The following is a 17,924-nucleotide window of genomic DNA, read 5'->3' on the forward strand; positions in this document are numbered from 1 at the left end:
CTAGGAAAAATAATCAACACCAATGAAAACTCCACATGGTATAAATGTGTTACTAACTGAAAATCGATGGTCAGTTGACCACCAGTTGACCAAGTACAAATAATGATCATAAAGAAATCTTACAAAAAGAAGAAACTCTTAAAAAGGCACATCTATAAATCATAAATTATGATTTAGATAAGAAACCTTGCTATTTATTTGAAAAATTTTTGACCCCAAGTAAAACAGTTACAGTAAATTAAAAATAAACAGTAATATCCAGGTCAGGGGTGCTGAGGGTGCAGGGTGGCTGCGAGGTCCGGCTCCATCTCCAGCGAGTGCGCAGGCGTGAGCGGGGCAGGTGCGAGGGCGGGGGCGTGGGGACGCCTGAGCTCCCAGGACCCTCGCTGAGGGAAGGGAAGGTGGAGACCGGGTCGGTCCCCAGTGCGAGACGCCCCGGACCGGGGAGCAGCGCAGACACGAGTAAGTGCAGATCTACCCGCAGCCCCTCACCGCGCGCCCCCGCCTGCCCAACGGCCAGCGGCCCCGACTCCTCCAGCCCAGAGGAGCGCGAGCCTCGCTCGGTCCGCGGCTCCCGGGTCACCGCCACCGGCCGCAGGGCGAGGACGCCGGGCCGGGGCCCCAGGGCGGTCGTGGAGCGGTGGGCGCCCCGCGCGCTCGCAGCCCTCCCTGCCCGGCGCCTCTGGAGTCTCCTCTCGGCGGGGCTGCCCCACGACCGCGGGGGGCGGCCTCTGGGCCTGCGGACGCTGCCTGGGCCCCGTCGCTTCGGGTGCGCGGATCCGAGACGGGGAGGTGCCACCGAGGAGCGCGAAATTGGGGCCGCCGGGTGTGCGTCGGGCGCGGTGGGTCCGCAGGTATGAAGGAGTCTCTGCTCCCCGGATGCGCGGGGGTGATGGGGGCGCACAGCTCGGGGATCCTGTTCGCTGGCCGCAGGCAGCAGCGGGTGTTCAGATGGGCCTCCGTGCTCTTTCCTAAAGCCTTCTGAAGGATCAGGTACAAAGGCTTAAAGTTCACTTTCACGCGCAGTGTTTTCGGGCTTTATTGACTGACTGTGATAACTCACCGAGCGCTTCCAGGAGGGTAATTCGTGACATGCTAGCACCTAAGCAAAGTTTCAAGTAAAGTAGTCCCCGCCTTTTAATGTTTTTGCGTATGGAGGGCTTTTTGAACAGTTTGTTTTTGTTTCTGTTCATCTTTTCCAGCAACAGACCATTGAGAAACGGCATTACTCTAAGTTAAAGGAGCATTTAAAATGTTTATTTCTGCACAGTAATCATAGATGCTAAAGTATTTTCGAATTCTAGCATCTACAAAGAGCTCGGTGGTTGTTTGGTAAATTTTGCTTGAAGGGAAGACTTTGGAATCCAGAGAAATGTTCATTTCATGAAATTGTGGTGCCCCCTTTTGCAATTTTGAATATCTAACCCAGGGGAATTCTCAGATTTTTTTCCAGAAAATGCATATTTTGTCTGAGAATAGTTTGGGTTTCGTTCTGTGGTTTTTATGTGCCATTTGTTGGTACCTACTTCAGTTCAGTTCAGTTCAGTCACTCAGTCGTGTCCGACTCTTTGCGACCTCATGAATCGCAGCACGCCAGGCCTCCCTGTCCATCACCAACTCCTGGAGTGTACTCAAACTCAGGTCCATCGAGTGGTGATGCCATCCAGCCATCTTGTCCTCTGTCATCCCCTTTTCCTCCTGCCCCCAATCCCTCCCAGCATCAGGGTCTTTTCCAATGAGTCAACTCTCTGCATGAGGTGGCCAAAGTATTACAGTTTCAGCTTCAGCACCAGTCCTTGCAACAAACACCCAGGACTGATCTCCTTTAGGATGGACTGGTTGTATCTCCTTGCAGTCCAAGGGACTCTCAAAAGTCTTCTCCAACACTACAGTTTAAAAGCATCAACTTTTCAGCACTCAGCTTTCTTCACAGTCCAGCTCTCACATCCATACATGACCACTGGGAAAACCATAGCCTTGATTAGACGTACCTTTGTTGGCACAGTTATGTCTCTGCTTTTTAATATGCTACCCAGATTGGTCATAACTTTCCTTCCAAGCAGTAAGCGTCTTTAAATTTCATGGCTGCAATCACCATCTGCAGTGATTTTGGAGCCCCCCAAAATGAAGTCTGACACTGTTTCCACTGTTTCCCCATGTATTTCCCATGAAATGGTGAGACCGGATGCCATGATTTAGTTTTCTGAATGTTGAACTTTAAGCCTACTTTTTCACTCTCTTCTTTCACTTTCATCAAATACGAGACCACCTGACCTGCCTCTTGAGAAACCTGTATACAGGTCAGGAAGCAACAGTTAGAACTGGACATGGAACAACAGACTGGTTCCAAATAGGAAAAGGAGTTTGTCAAGGCTGTATATTGTCACTGTGCTTATTTAACTTATATGCAGAGTATATCATGAGAAATGCTGGGCTGGAAGAAGCACAAGCGGGAATCAAGATTGGCAGGAGAAATATCAATAACCTCAGATATGCAGATGACATCACTGTTATGGCAGAAAGTGAAGAGGAACTAAAAAGCCTCTTGATGAAAGTGAAAGAGGTACCTACTTAGGAGGCTTCAAAACAATCTAATTAAAACTAGTGATTGGTGCAAAGTACTATGCTTTGTAACACAGAGATAGGTTGTCTTTCTCTATCAAAATTGTTTCTTGAGTTAGCAAATTTTTCCCTTGAAACAGTCAGGAATGACTTTTTAAAACCCTGCAGTTGGGGGATCGGGATGGGGAATACGTGTAAATCTATGGCTGATTCATATCAATGTATGACAAAACCCACTGAAATGTTGTGAAGTAATTAGCCTCCAACTAATAAAAAAAAATAAATTAATTAAAAAAAAACAAAAAACAAAAAAAAAAAACCCTGCAGTTCTGACTCTGATAATTAGGAAGAACATTGTTTCGCTGTTGAAGATAATGGCAGACATTTCAAAGATGGACAACAGGTACACAAGAGAAATTCGAGTGCTCAGTTCGGTGCATTGGTGTCGGCAATAAAGCTGAGTTTCTCTTCTAAGGGAAAAAGAAGGAGAACCACCTGGTGATGACCGCGGCTCTTTCCGTGCACCACACACCCAGAGGAAGGGGAGGAGGTGCAGTGATTCTCAGATGGATTGGCCGTATGTTCATTTCCCAACCACAGACTTCCTTTCCTTGATGTTTCTTGACTCCCAAAGAAACTAGAAGTGTGGTTCCTTACCAGGATATTTGAATGGGAAAGATCCTTTCAATTCCTAGGCACATGACGAGATCCATTGTGTAGCTTTCATCTCCCTGAACCTTGTAAGTAGCTCTGAGAACGTCTTCTTCTCTATTGAGTTAGGCAGAAAGGGAGGGTGGTGGAGCCTTGGGGGCAAATGTTGCAAAAACTGGACTCAAACTTAATCACTGTCTTCAAAGAAATAGACTGGATGCCAGAATTTTGATCTTAAGGCCTCTTGCAACATTAGGGAAATCATCAGTAGTGGAAGTGTTCCAACCCATATAAAACTCCATGAGATCAAATGTATTATTGACTGAAAATTGATGAAAGGAAAAGAACATTTTTAAATTTTCTGATAGCTGATATTTGACCCAAGTCAGTCAACCACATACAGGTACTGATCACTAAAGAATCTCCCAAAAAGGATATTTATAGTCATTCAGCTGTGATGCAGTTAAGAAACCTATCATTTATGTTTTTAAACTGAATCCCAACTTAAATATTTTCAATTAGAAATAAATATGGATAAACCACAACTAGTTTGCTGTGCTATGCTTTCAAATCAAGATCAAGGAATTAAAATCTCCTATTGAAGTTTTCTCCTGAAAATACTTTCTCTACACTGTGTTTCAAATATTATTATAATTCTTACTGCAGTTTTTATTAAGGTCAGAATTTAAAATGTTGAGGAATTGAAGTTCTCTGAGTTCAAATGACCGAGTCAGAATTAACAAGGTTAAACTGGATGTTAAAACTATTAATGGTACAAAATTTACTTTTGTTATTTAAATGTATTAGATTGATGGCTATTTAAGTTCATCCTATGATGAACATTTTTGTGGATATAATAGTTTATGCTGAATTATCAAATAACTTAAAATTTCAGAAGCACATCACTCTGTTTCCCACATGACAGTGCTGAGTGGATGTTCACCCTGGGGAGACGGCACTTGCTCATGTGGTCATTCAGGAGCCCAGACTTCTCCTCTCCTTGGCCTCTTCCATCCCAAGTATCTCATCCCCATCTATCCATCAGTAGAAGGGGCAGGAACTTGGAGAAATGCCTGTGGGAGGTTATAGTAGGCCAGGATGCAACATCAGTTTCTCTCCTACTTCATTGGCCATGATGTGGTCCTGTGGCCACGGAAGAAGCTGGGAAGTCTTCCAGTAGTGTGCCCCAGGAAGGGCAGTGAATTTTCATGGAAAATCAACTTTGTCCATGTAAAAATAAAATAGTAACCCCCAAGGAAAAGTAAAACTGAGAGAAATTCCTTAAGAGAGCATAGAAAATGGACCCATTCTAGCTAACAGAGACCCCAAATAAAACAGAGTCATGAGGTCATAACAGACCTGAGATGAAGTAATGTTCTGAGTTCTTAGAAAACCACAAACGAAAGCTCTGAAGCGTTCTGATCCTGCTAAGGGTCCTGCCTGTGAGCACTCTGAAGGAGACATTCCATTGACCGCCAGTCGTGGCAGACTGCGGTCCCGCTGCCAGGATTTGTGCTCAGGCTGCACAGGGCCATTTAACCCCTCACAAGTCTCCCGGCTGAGCATTCTGGGGCTTTTGCTTTTTAAAAGTTCTTCCCTCCCTTCAGCCCCGGGAATGTGCTTTCAGTTACAGGCAAGAATTGTGTGTCCCCAGTTTGCAAACCTTGCGGACAGTTCCCTGTCTTTTCGCTTCAGGTAACACTGATCGTTTTCTGGAATTTATTTACAATTTTAGGATGACATCAGCAATAACAAGTAACTCATTTAGACCTATTGTGTTTCAAATCTCTATTGGACATTTACCATACAATGTGCACTGTGCACAGAGCAGACTGAGGATCCGTTGAGCAGTGTCCTGGTCTGGGAGGAGCTCTTAAAGGAGAGGAGACATGGTATGAAGGGCCTGCTGTCCTAGCAGAAAGGATAAAAGAGAACCTGCTTTGAAAATTCAAGGAATGATACTAGATTTGGACGTTGCCTGGAGCTGATAGGTTCTGGACACCACTTTCAGAGATGAACAAGATACGTTCAGAGGAAGCTGGCATCAGGAGCTGTAGAAACAGGTCCTGTGATACAAGGTATCATAAGGAATATTTGTAGCTATTAAATTAACATCTTTTAAATTTATAAATATAGAGAATAATTACTCATATGAAGTGAAAAGGTCACCGGTAACATCAGGCAATCCCATTTTTTAAAATGCTATGTAATTGTAGGTGAAATTATGCAGACTATTTTGAATGATAGTTTCCCAAATTTCTAAAACATTTTGTTAACATACTCAGAAGAAAGCTATGAAAATTCTTTGGTTAGATAGACTGATCTCTATGCTAGACACACAGAGCTGGGGTATAGGCAAGTGATCCCACCCAGCAAGTTCCCACCCTTTCCCTGCAGGTCCCAAGAGGTGGCTACCTCCTCTCTCTTCTCTGTTGTGGTCCCAGGGCCTAACTCAGGGGCTCAACCATCACTCTCTGAAATTCTGCACTTGGAGAGTGATGTATTCTGTCATAGTCAAGACAGTGATTTCCACTAGACGGCTCTCCTGAAACAATGAGACTTGCAGAATTTGGTTTGCTCATAGCAAGACTGTGAAGATGGCAACTGGTTGTTAGCCTCTTTGGCAGCAGAACCATGGAGCCCTGCAGTGCTCCTGCTATTTCTCACAGGGCCACCAGAGGGGAGTGTGTAGCTGCTTATGGCCAACACTGCAAGGAGATCCAACTAGTCAATCCTAAAGGAAATCAATCCTGAATATCCATTGGAAGGAATGATGCTGAAGCGGAAACTCCAATATTTGGTCCACCTGATACGAAGAACCAACTTATTGGAAAAGAGCCTGATGCTAGGGAAGATGGAAGGCGGGAGGAGAAGGGGACGACAGAGGATGACATGGCTGGATGGCATCACCGACTCAATGGACATGAGTTTGAGTACACTCCGGGAGTTTGTGATGAACAGGAAGGCCTGGCGTGCTGCAGTCCACGGGGTCGCAAAGAGTCAGCCATGACTGAGCCACTGAACTGACTGACTGCCCCATTCAAAAGAGTCCTTTTCCAGTTGAACTTCCTCAGAACATATTTTATAAACTTAAGGGAATTTCTTTAAAATATATTTCCATGCTTTTCATCTCCAGTTTCATTTGGAGACGAGTGAAAAGCCATTACAAGTAACACATGTAAGGTGAGCCCCTGTTTGAAGGTTGTCCCTTGTGACACACCTGTGTGCTCAGCCGCTCAGTCAAGCCCAGCTCTTTGTGATGCCATGGACTGTAGACCAGGCTCCTCTGTCCATGGGGTTTTGCTGGCAAGAATGCTGGAGTAGGTTGCCACTTCCTACTCCAGAGGAATCTTCTCGACCCAGGGACGGAGCCCGTATCTCATGTGTTTCCTGCATTGGCAGGTGGGTTCTTTCCCACTGCAGCAGCTGGATATCGATGGGTAAAATTCTGTGCCAGCCCCTTTGTTTCTTCTCTCCCCCTCATCCATCTATAGATAACTGTCTCTCTGAAACGCCTTTGGAGAATCCGTGTAACATGATCAGAGCTATTTTTCCATCATGTTGATCCTTCCTTGTGATGTCAGTGTTTGTGTAACAGATCATCTGCTCCTATGACACTGGGTATGTCCCTGAGCCCTGGGAGACAGTGTTCAGGTGGGCAGGAGGTCTCAGTGGGAGTCATCCAAACGGGGAGATCTGCTCAGCACAGCCAAGGCCAGCCCACATTGTCTTCTATCCCCAAAACACTGAGTCTGCTTCCCTCCCAGCCACCCATTGGCCCCAACCCCAGGGCACTTGGCTAAAATCCTGTATATCCTGAGGAAGCATCAGGGTCAGAACAATGAACAGTGGTTCTAATCATTGTGAGAGAGAGATGAGGTTCTGTGTTTTCAGTTCTTAGATTTATGTGTCTTGATTCATTGTGTTATTATTTTAAATTTTCATTGTCATATCATTCTTTGCAGTGCTGTTAGTTTCTGCTGTGCAGCAAAGTAAATCAGTTCTTTACATATATATATATACACCCTGTTTTTAGATTCTGTTCCCACGTAGGTTATTACAAAGAACTGAATAGAGTTCCCTGGGCTCTCCAGTAGGCCTTTCTCTATTTTATGTGTAGTAGAGTGTATTTGTCGATCCTAATTTATCCTTCACCCTTCTTTGCTACCGTAAGTCTGTTCTCTACATCTGAGACTCTATGTCTGTAAATAGGTTTATCTGTACCATTCTTTCAGATTCCATATGTAAGTGACATCATATGATATTTGTCTTTCTCTATCAGGCTTCACTCAGGATGACAATCTCTAGGTTCATCCATGTTGCACACATAGCATTATTTTGTTCTTTTTAAGAGTCGGTAATATTCCATTGTAAACATGAGCCACATCTTCTCTTTCTATTCCTCCATTGAGGAACATTTAGTTGCTACCGTCTTCTGGCTATTGTAAATAGTGCTGCAACGGGCATTGGGGAACATGTATCTTTTCAAATTGTGGTTTTCTCTGGATACATGCCCAAGAGTAAGATGACTCTATCATATGGTAAGTCTTATTTTCAGTCTTTTAAGAACCTTCATACTGTCAGACAGAACTGAGCAACTGCACTGAACTGATACTGTTTTCCATAGTGGCTGTACCAGTGTACATTCTCACCAACAATGTACGAGGCTTCCCTTTTCTCCACACCCTCTGCAGCATTTATTGTTTGTAGATTTTTTGATGATGGCCATTCTGAGTGGTATGAGCTGATACCTCATTGGAGTTTTGATTTGTGTTTCTCTAATGATTAGTGATGTTCAGTGTCTTTTCATGTTCCTCTTGGCCACCTGTATGCCTTCTTTGGAGCAATGTGTATTTAGATCTTCCACCTATTGTTTGATTGGGGATATTAGTTTGTTTGTTTGTTTGTTTTTTTAAGTGTTGAGCTGCATGAGCTATTGCATATTTTGAAGATGAATCCCCTGTTGGTCACTTCATTTGCAGATCTTTTCTTCCTTTCTGTGGGCTCTTTTCATTTTAGGAGAACACTGTCTCCCAGGGGTCAGTTTTTAAGTTTGATTAGGCTGCATTTTTTTATTTTTGTTTTTATTTTCATCACTCTAGGAAGTGGCTTATAGAAGATCTTTCTGCGATGTATGTCAGAGAGTGTTCTGCCTATGTTTTCCTCTTAACGTTTTTATAGTGCCTAGTCTTCCATTTAGATCTTTAATCCATTTTGAGTTTATTTTTATGTGTGGTGTTAGAGATTGTTGTGATTTGATTCTTTTCCATGAAACTGTCCAGTTTTCCCAGCACCACTTATTGAAGAGACTATCTTTTCTCCATTTTCTCTTCTTGTCTCTTTTGTCATAGATAAGGTGAACATAGGTGTGTAGGTTTATCTCTGGCTATGTCTCTTGACTCATTTTCCAGTTAGCCTTTCTAAATCTTGTTTACACAGCTCCAGCCACATCATGAGAAATGCTGGGCTGGATGAAACACAAGCTGGAAACAAGATTGCTTGGAGAAATGTCAATCACCTCCGACATGCCGATGACACCACACCTATGGCAGAAAGAGAAGAACTGAAGAGCCTCTTGATGAAAGTAAAAGAGGAGAGTGAAAAAGTGGCTTAAAGCTCAACATTCAGAAGACTAAGATTACGGCATCTGGTCCCATCACTTCATGGCAAATAGATGGGGAAACAGTGACACACTATATTGAGGGCTCCAAAATAACTGCAGCTGGTGACTGCAGCCATGAACTTAAAAGACGCTTACTCCTTTGAAGAAAAGTCGTGACCAACCTAGACAGCATATTAAAAAGCAGAGACATTCCTTTGCCAACAAAGGTCCATCTAGTCAAAGCTGTGGTTTTTCCAGTAGTCATGTATGGATGTGAGAGTTGGACTCTAAAGAAAGCTGAGCACCGGAGAATTGATGCTTTTGAACTGTGGTGTTGGAGAAGACTTTTGAGAGTCCCTTGGACTGCAAGGAGATCCAACCAGTCCATCCTAAAGGCAATCAGTTCTGAATATTTGTTGGAAGGACTGATGCCAAAGCTGAAACTCCAATACTTTGGCCACCGGATGTGCAGAGCTGACACATTTGCAAAGACCCTGATGCTGGGAAAGATTGCAGATGGGAGGAGAAGGGATCACCAGAGGATGAGATGGTTGGATGGCCTCACCAACTCGGGCGTGAGTTTGAGTAAACTCCGGGAGTTGGTGATGAACAGGAAGGCCTGGCGTGCTGCAGTCCACGGGGTCGCAAAGAGTCAGCCATGACTGAGCCACTGAACTGACTGACTGCCCCATTCAAAAGAGTCCTTTTCCAGTTGAACTTCCTCAGAACATATTTTATAAACTTAAGGGAATTTCTTTAAAATATATTTCCATGCTTTTCATCTCCAGTTTCATTTGGAGACGAGTGAAAAGCCATTACAAGTAACACATGTAAGGTGAGCCCCTGTTTGAAGGTTGTCCCTTGTGACACACCTGTGTGCTCAGCCGCTCAGTCAAGCCCAGCTCTTTGTGATGCCATGGACTGTAGACCAGGCTCCCCTGTCCATGGGATTTTGCTGGCAAGAATGCTGGAGTAGGTTGCCACTTCCTACTCCAGAGGAATCTTCTCGACCCAGGGACGGAGCCCGTATCTCATGTGTTTCCTGCATTGGCAGGTGGGTTCTTTCCCACTGCACCAGCTGGATATCGATGGGTAAAATTCTGTGCCAGCCCCTTTGTTTCTTCTTCTCTCCCCCTCATCCATCTATAGATAACTCTCTGAAACGCCTTTGGAGAATCCGTGTAACATGATCAGAGCTATTTTTCCATCATGTTGATCCTTCCTTGTGATGTCAGTGTTTGTGTAGCAGATCATCTGCTCCTATGACACTGGGTATGTCCCTGAGCCCTGGGAGACAGTGTTCAGGTGGGCAGTAGGTCTCAGTGGGAATCAGTCCAGGGGGGAGGTCTGCTCAGCACAGCCCAGGCCAGTCCACATTGTCTTCTATCCCCAAAACACTGAGTCTGCTTCCCTCCCAGCCACCCATTGGCCCCAACCCCAGGGCACTTGGCTAAAATCCTGTATATCCTGAGGAAGCATCAGGGTCAGAACAATGAACAGTGGTTCTAATCATTGTGAGAGAGAGATGAGGTTCTGTGTTTTCAGTTCTTAGATTTATGTGTCTTGATTCATTGTGTTATTATTTTAAATTTTCATTGTCATATCATTCTTTGCAGTGCTGTTAGTTTCTGCTGTGCAGCAAAGTGAATAAGTTATATATATATATACACACCCTCTGTTTTTAGATTCTGTTCCCATGTAGGTTATTACAAAGAACTGAATAGAGTTCCCTGTGCTCTGCAGTAGATCTTTCTCTGTTTTGTGTGTAGTAGAGTGTATTTGTCGATCCTAATTTATTCTTCACCCTTCTTTGCTACCGTAAGTCTGTTCTCTACATCTGAGACTCTATGTCTGTAAATAGGTTTATCTGTACCATTCTTTCAGATTCCATATGTAAGTGACATCATATGATATTTGTCTTTCTCTATCAGGCTTCACTCAGGATGACAATCCCCAGCTTCATCCATGTTGCACACATAGCATTATTTTGTTCTTTTTAAGAGTCGGTAATATTCCATTGTAAACATGAGCCACATCTTCTCTATCTATTCCTCCATTGAAGAACATTTAGTTGCTACCGTCTTCTGGCTATTGTAAATAGTGCTGCAGTGAACATTGGGCAACATGTATCTTTTCCAATTCTGGTTTTCTCTGGATATATGCCCAAGAGTAAGATGACTATATCATATGGTAAGTCTTATTTTTGGTCTTTTAAGAACCTTCATACTGTCAGACAGAACTGAGCAACTGCACTGAACTGATACTGTTTTCCATAGTGGCTGTACCAGTGTACATTCTCACCAACAATGGACGAGGCTTCCCTTTACTCCTCACCCTCTGCAGCATTTATTGTTTGTAGATTTTTTGATGATGGCCATTCTGAGTGGTATGAGCTGATACCTCATTGGAGTTTTGATTTGTGTTTCTCTAATGATTAGTGATGTTCAGTGTCTTTTCATGTTCCTCTTGGCCACCTGTATGCCTTCTTTGGAGCAATGTGTATTTAGATCTTCCACCTATTGTTTGATTGGGGATATTAGTTTGTTTGTTTGTTTTTTTTTTTGTAAGTGTTGAGGTGCATGAGCTGTTGCATATTTTGAAGATGAATCCCCTGTTGGTCACTTCATTTGCAGATCTTTTCTTCCTTTCTGTGGGCTCTTTTCATTTTGGGAGAACACTGTCTCCCAGGGGTCAGTTTTTATGTTTGATTAGGCTGCATTTTTTTATTTTTGTTTTTATTTTCATCACTCTAGGAAGTGGCTTATAGAAGATCTTTCTGCGATGTATGTCAGAGAGTGTTCTGCCTATGTTTTTCTCTTAACGTTTTTATAGTGCCTAGTTCTACATTTAGATCTTTAATCCATTTTGAGTTTATTTTTATGTGTGGTGTCAGAGATTGTTCTGATTTGATTCTTTTACATGAACCTGTCCAGTTTTCCCAGCACCACTTATGGAAGAGACTATCTTTTCTCCATTGTCTATTCTTGTCTCTTTTGTCATAGATAAGGTGAACATAGGTGTGTAGGTTTATCTCTGGCTATGTCTCTTGATTCATTTTCCAGTTAGCCTTTCTAAATCTTGTTTACACAGCTGCAGCCACATCATGAGAAATGCTGGGCTGGATGAAACACAAGCTGGAATCAAGATTGCTGGGAGAAATATCAATAACCTCAGACATGCAGATGACACCACACCTACGGCAGAAAGAGAAGAACTGAAGAGCCTCTTGATGAAAGTAAAAGAGGAGAGTGAAAAAGTGGCTTAAAGCTCAACATTCAGAAGACTAAGATCACGGCATCTGGTCCCATCACTTCATGGCAAATAGATGGGGAGACAGTGACACACTATATTTTGGGCTCCAAAATCACTGCAGATGGTGACTGCAGCCATGAACATAAAAGACGCTTACTCCTTTGAAGAAAAGTTATGACCAACCTAGACAGCATATTAAAAAGCAGAGATACTGGAGAAGGAAATGGCAACCCACTCCAGTATTCTTGCCTAAAAAATCCCATGGATGAGTAGCCTGGTGGTCTACAGTCCATGGGGTCGCCAGAGTCGGACACGACTTTGCGACTAAACCATCACCACCACTCACCCTACTATTACCTACAGCACTGTTTCAGTTCTGATGCCAGATGTGCGGGTTTTCCACACATCGCACCCTTAAGTGACATCAGCTGGGTGTCAGTTTACCCAATTCTGACATTGTCCATCTGGAGATAGTGTCAAATCTTTCAGGTTAGGAGTCCCGTAAGACTGCCCCCACTTCCTGCTAGGTGCCACTGTCAGGCCAGCTTGTGCTTCTTAGCCACTGGCTATAAATTGTAGGCTCCTGTCAACACCTCGAATTTGAATAATTTGCTGGAGTGTCTCACAGAATCCAGGCAAACATTTTACTTACCAGATTCCTGGTTTATTATAATAGGATATACCACAGGAAAGCCAGACAGAGGTGCATAGGGCTAAGTGTGTTGAAGGGCAAAGGGCTTCCATGTCCCTTCTGGGTGTACAGCTTCCCCAGCACCTTCACACGTTCATCAGCCCGGAAGCTCTCCAACTGTGTTTTGGAGTTTTTTTTTTTTCTTTAATGGAGACTTCTTTATGTAGGGGCGTGAGTGTGTGTGTGTGTGTGTGTGTGTGTGTGTGTGTGTGAGAGTCGCTCAGTGTTGTCTGACTTTGTGACACCATGGACTGTCGCCCACCGGGCTGCTTTGTCCCTGGGATTCTCTGCGCAGGAATGCTGGAGTGGGTTGCCATTTCCTTCTCCAGAGGATATTTGCAAGACAGGGATTGAACCTGGGTCTCCTGCATTGCAGGCAGATTCTTTATGGTCTGAGCCACCAGGGAAGCCTGATCAAGGTTTTGATTGATGAAATCATTGGCCTTTGGTGATTGGCTTAACCTCTGTCCCTCTCTTCCTGGAGGTCAGGGGGTGGGATTGAAAATTCTAATCCTCTAATCCTCGTTGGTTCTCTTGGCAACCTGCCTCCGACATTAGGGACTTTCTGATATCTTATTAACATAAACTCAGGTGTGGTTGAACTAGGGCTTGTTATGAATAATAAAAGACACCCATTTTAACTTTTTTTACTGGAGCTATTTTGGTAACTAGGAACACAATTAAATGTAACAAAAGATGCCCCTGTGGTTCATATAGGAAATTTCAAGGGTTTAGGAGCTCTGTGCCTGGTACAGTGGGCTTTCCTGGTGTCTCAGTAGTAAATAGTCTGCCTGCCAGTGCAGGAGACACAGGTTCAATCTGTGGGTTGGAAAGATCCCCTGGAGAAGGAGGTGACGGCCCCCTCCAGTATTCTTGCTTGGGAAATCCCATGGACAGAGGAGCCTGGCAGGCCATAGTCCATGATGTTGCAAAAGAGCTGGACACAATTTAGTGACTAAACAGCAACAACAACGGTGGACAAAGACCAAATGTATATTTCTTATAAATCACAATATTACATATAGTATGTATTTAGTGAAAAGTTTTAATTTTTACTTAGTGAAAACTTAGGAATTCAAATGCCAGCTCAGTCACCAATTAGGTGTGTAACTTTATACAAATTTTATTTTCTGTTTGTTTAATTTACATAAGAAATATAAAAGAACATTCTTTTAGTAACTGAGTAAGCAGTATGAAAGTGTGTAGAGTAAAATGTGAAAGTCCCCCTCTACCCTTTATTCCCAACCAAAAAACACAAAATCTTTTTCAGAGGTACTGTTTTTAGTTAACTTTCCTAATCTTTCTTTTTATGAATTTATGAAAATATTTGAATATAAACACAATAGAGGAGAAGGAAATGGCAACCCACTCCAGTACTTGCCTAGAGAATTCCGTGGACAGAGGAGCCTGGTGGGCTGCTGTCCACGGGGTCACACAGAGTCGGACATGACTGAAGCGCCTTAGCAGCAGCAGCAGCCCTGCTTGGAGAATGCCCTTGACATGCACCTCTGTGTAGAAAAAAAAAAAAAAAAAAGAAAAAAAAAACAACAATAGAATTTTTAAAATGTAAATAGGATTGTACTACACTTAAAGTGTCTTGAGGATCTTTGCATGTTAGTTGACATGTATAGCAGCTCCATAAGATTTTGTAATAAGATTTTGTAATTATGGAGCATGATAGTTCACTGATTTCCAGTTGATAAACACTGACTTTTTTCCTCAGTTGGACTATTACAAATATTGCTGCAGTTAACACTCACACATCCAGATTTGCAGGCACATGTGTGAATATTTTGTATATTTTGTAAGATAGGTTACTAGAGGTAAAATTGCCTTGTGAAAGAGTCTATGCTTAAAAAAATTTGCAAATATTTTATCACATTGCTTTTGAAATTCCTCAGTGTACCTTTGCATCTGGGATGATACTTGGCAAAGGGCCCATCATGGACTCCTACACATACAGGTGGTTGTGATACAGGAAAGGAACTCTGAGCCTTGGGGAACTGACTGTATATAACACTAGTACTCTTCCCTGGAGACTCCCAGGGACAGAAGAGCCTGGGGGGCTAGAGTCCGTAAGGGTGCAGAGAGTCAGACGTGACTGAAGTGGCTTAGCATGCCCATAGACAGCAGAAATGGGCCTGCTTTTTTCCCTGGGGAAACAGTACTGCTCCCTCAGGGTTGCTTGCTGCACACACAGTCCTGAGAAATGGCCTGGGTAAAAAGCATCCAGGGCCTTGCCTTCTTGGTACACCCCACAAGGGCATGTCGGTGTGCTCGGGAGCCTGGGCAGATTGTCCCTGCCAGCACCAGTGTTTTTTCTCTAGGTGCATCCAGTGCTATAAGCCAGAGACATGAATTGTTTTTGTCACCTTCTTCTCCTTTATTCATTTCATCACCAAATCCTTTAAATCTTATCTCTTAAATATTTTTCAAATAATTCTACTACTTTCTCTATTATCACCTCCCTAGGCTGTTATCTTCTACTTATATTACTACTTTGCCTCTTAACGATTATTCTTGCATCCACTCTTGCCCTCTTCCAACCTATTCTCCCACACTCCAGTCAAGAGGGAGCTTTTGAAAACACAGATATAATCATGCCACCTGACTGATGTAAAACCTTTTAGTGGTTTTCTTCTGCTGTTAACATAGGTGTTGGTCTTTAACATTGCCAACAAGAATTTGCATTGTCTGGTAGTTTCCATATGTTCATTGTTAGTATATAGAAATACAGTTGCAATTGAACTTGGTATATTGACTTTGTATTCTATGACCTTGAACAGTCACTTGTTTTATTAGTGGTTTCTTAAGGGATTCTTTGGGATAGTCTATATAGCCAATCAAGTTAGCTTTGAGCAGATACATTTTTATATCTTCTAATTCATGTGATTTTTATATTTCTTTCTTAACCTTGGTATGCTATCCAAGACTTTCAGTGTGATGTTGAACAGGAATGGTGAGAGTGGACATCTTTGCCTTGTCTTGATGACAGAAACAAGATAATAGGAACAAAATAGTATTCCAGTTTTTCTTCATTAAGGATGGCACTAGTGGTGTGTAGTTTTGTAGATGTCCTTAGCACGGTGAAGAAGTTTCCTTCTATCCCTAATGGTGAGCCTTTTTATTTTTCTATATCTGTTGAGAGAAACCACCTGTTTTTCTTTTTATTTTTTTTTATAGAGAATTATATTGATTAATTTTCAAAAGTCCTCTTTTAAAATTAAGCATCAGCTAATAAGTTTTTATTTTCTCTTGACTTTATTCCCTCCCCAGCTAATAAGTCTTAATTTTTTTGACTACTGTTTATTAATAAAGTCTCTCCTGTTAATCTGTTAATTTAGTATAGCTTTTCCCCATGACTCTTATCACTTCCATACAGCAGACTGTATGTTCTAATTATTTGTTTGTATATTTTGTCTTTTGCAGTGGCATATAAGTTTCTAGAACATGGTCTGAAATCAGGTAGGACTCTGTAAATATTTGTTGAATGAGGATATTTGCTTTCATAATCTAGGAAGGAAGGACGAGGTACACGAATAAGAGGCGATACACCTTAGGAGAACTATCAACACAATTCTTTGAGAGCCCAAGATGGGAGAGATTAAGTTCATGTAACAAAATTCTTTTCCTTTTTCCTATCCTTTTCCAGAAGAAAAGAAAAAAATAAAAAATAAAAAGGAGAGACATTACTTTGCCAACAAAGGTCCATCTAGTCAAAGCTGTGGTTTTTCCAGTAGTCATGTATGGATGTGAGAGTTGGACCGTAAAGAAAGCTGAGAACCGGAGAATTGATGCTTTTGAACTGTGGTGTTGAGAAGACTTTTGAGAGTCCCCTGGACTGCAAGGAGATCCAACCAGTCCATCCTAAAGGCAATCAGTTCTGAATATTTGTTGGAAGGACTGATGCCAAAGCTGAAACTCCAATACTTTGGCCACCTAATGTGAAGAGCTGACTCATTTGAAAAGACCCTGATGCTGGACAAGATTGAAGATGGGAGGAGAAGGGATCACCAGAGGATGAGATGGTTGGATGGCATCACCAACTCAATGGGCGTGAGTTTGAGTAAACTCCGGGAGTTGGTGATGAACAGGAAGGCCTGGCGTGCTGCAGTCCACGGGGTCGCAAAGAGTCAGCCATGACTGAGCCACTGAACTGACTGACTGCCCCATTCAAAAGAGTCCTTTTCAAGTTAAACTTCCTCAGAACATATTTTATAAACTTAAGAGAATTTCTTTAAAATATATTTCCATGCTTTTCATCTCCAGTTTCATTTGGAAACGAGTGAAAAGCCATTACAAGTAACACATGTAAGGTGAGCCCCTGTTTGAAGGTTGTCCCTTGTGACACACCTGTGTGCTCAGCCGCTCAGTCAAGCCCAGCTCTTTGTGATGCCATGGACTGTAGACCAGGCTCCCCTGTCCATGGGATTTTGCTGGCAAGAATGCTGGAGTAGGTTGCCACTTCCTACTCCAGAGGAATCTTCTCGACCCAGGGACGGAGCCCGTATCTCATGTGTTTCCTGCATTGGCAGGTGGGTTCTTTCCCACTGCACCAGCTGGATATCGATGGGTAAAATTCTGTGCCAGCCCCTTTGTTTCTTCTTCTCTCCCCCTCATCCAGCTATAGATAACTGTCTCTCTGAAACGCCTTTGGAGAATCCGTGTAACATTATCAGAGCTATTTTTCAATCACGTTGCTCCTTCCTTGTGATGTCAGTGTTTGTGTAGCAGATCATCTGCTCCTATGACACTGGGTGTGTCCCTGAGCCCTGGGAGACAGTGTTCAGGTGGGCAGGAGGTCTCAGTGGGAGTCAGTCCAGGGGGGAGTTCTGCTCAGCACGGCCAAGGCCAGCCCACATTGTCTCCTATCCCCAAAACACTGAGTCTGCTTCCCTCCCAGCCACCCATCCGCCCCAGCCCCAGGGCACTTGGCTTAAATCCTGTATACCCTGAGGAAGCATCAGGGTCAGAACAATGAACAGTGGTTCTAATCATTGTGAGAGAGAGATGAGGTTCTGTGTTTTCAGTTCTTAGATTTATGTGTCTTGATTCATTGTCTTATTATTTTAAATTTTCATTGTCATATCATTCTTTGCAGTGCTGTTAGTTTCTGCTGTGCAGCAAAGTGAATCAGTTATATATATACACACCCTCTGTTTTTAG

The 17,924-nt window shown here is 43.0% G+C and overlaps 1 protein-coding gene and 1 long non-coding RNA gene across 2 annotated transcripts in view; both read left to right on the forward strand.

The window, feature by feature from the left end:
- Positions 1–269: 269 nt before the first annotated feature.
- LOC122709163 (ral guanine nucleotide dissociation stimulator-like) overlaps positions 270–17,924 on the forward strand; it is a 29,028-nt gene continuing 11,373 nt past the window's right edge. Inside the window, exon 1 of the mRNA XM_043926308.1 lies at positions 270–462. The gene's annotated coding sequence lies outside the window, so the exon portion shown is untranslated. The remainder of the gene's footprint in view (positions 463–17,924) is intronic.
- Positions 13,682–16,223, forward strand: LOC122709165. Its single transcript, XR_006345429.1, has 2 exons — positions 13,682–15,872; positions 16,188–16,223. It is a non-coding gene; the product is annotated as an uncharacterized LOC122709165 (long non-coding RNA).

Source organism: Cervus elaphus, chromosome 15 (assembly GCF_910594005.1).
Source record: "Cervus elaphus chromosome 15, mCerEla1.1, whole genome shotgun sequence".
Classification (NCBI taxonomy): Eukaryota; Metazoa; Chordata; class Mammalia; order Artiodactyla; family Cervidae; genus Cervus; species Cervus elaphus.